The sequence below is a fragment of the Halyomorpha halys genome, unplaced genomic scaffold (assembly GCF_000696795.3).
Source record: "Halyomorpha halys isolate HHAL.00 unplaced genomic scaffold, Hhal_1.1 Scaffold250.1, whole genome shotgun sequence".
Classification (NCBI taxonomy): domain Eukaryota; kingdom Metazoa; phylum Arthropoda; class Insecta; order Hemiptera; family Pentatomidae; genus Halyomorpha; species Halyomorpha halys.
Window position 1 is genome coordinate 757,505 of NW_027108814.1, and position 915 is coordinate 758,419.

Here is a 915-nt window from a genome sequence, read left to right on the forward strand (position 1 = left end):
ATCGGTTGGCCAGTATGTAGGAGAATTGGGACAAAGAATGTTGCATCGGAGGGAATTGATAGCAGACAGGAGTGATCGTCCACGGGAATTGGTGGTTCTAGCTCCCCATTGTTGATTTTTTGCATTGAGGTCTGCACCTAGAAGGAAGTGTTGTCCGAGGGAATCAAGGAAAGAATTGAATTGTGGTTGGGAGGTTATAACCTTAACACTTTTTACCTTCTACCAACTTAACATTACAAGCACAGTCACATATTTCCTCCGCAGTGCTAGCTGTGAGAAACCGAGCAGGGGTGTGGACGGTTGTTTGTCCAGGCAGGATGGTTGTGTCAGGTGGTGGTTTAGGATTGGTTGCTGGTATGTCCTGTCATGAAATCTAAAATTAGTTCTCCTACTAGAAAACCAACCACATGATGAAATTTTGAGGATTCAGATTTAATACCACAGTTAATAACTTAATATTCCATTTGGCAAAACCTTATTTAGGGTTTATTTCGAGAAAATGGGGGAATTTAGGCTTATATTTATTCTCAGTTAATTGCTTGACCTTTTCAGATTTTTCTTTAGTTAATTTCTTGGTACTCTTTTCTTCACCAGAACTATCTTGATCTGACATATTGATTAAATGTTAATGAGAAAGGTCAGTTAACCTCAGTTAAGATGAGATGAAAAAATGTTTTTAAGTCCGTGCTTAGCAATATTCCTCAGTTTCTGTAGTCGGGAAGTCACCAATCACAAATGTTGTACTGCATCTAAATGACAAATAAAACTATTAACCACTTGAACCTTATTTATTAATACAGAATTTAGGTATATTTATGGACTTAAAACAATTTACAAAACATTCACAACGTTGCACAATGAGGTTATCCCGTTTTTTTTATCGCGGCTATTACGTTCTACCAACTTAACATTACA

At 37.2% G+C, this 915-nt stretch overlaps 1 long non-coding RNA gene across 1 annotated transcript in view; it reads left to right on the forward strand.

Annotated features, from left to right (window-relative positions):
- The window catches only part of LOC136795690 (uncharacterized), a 73,267-nt gene extending 72,731 nt beyond the window's left edge, over positions 1-536 (forward strand). Inside the window, exon 3 of the long non-coding RNA XR_010843329.1 lies at positions 194-536. This is a non-coding gene — a long non-coding RNA (uncharacterized lncRNA). The remainder of the gene's footprint in view (positions 1-193) is intronic.
- Positions 537-915: the final 379 nt, after the last annotated feature.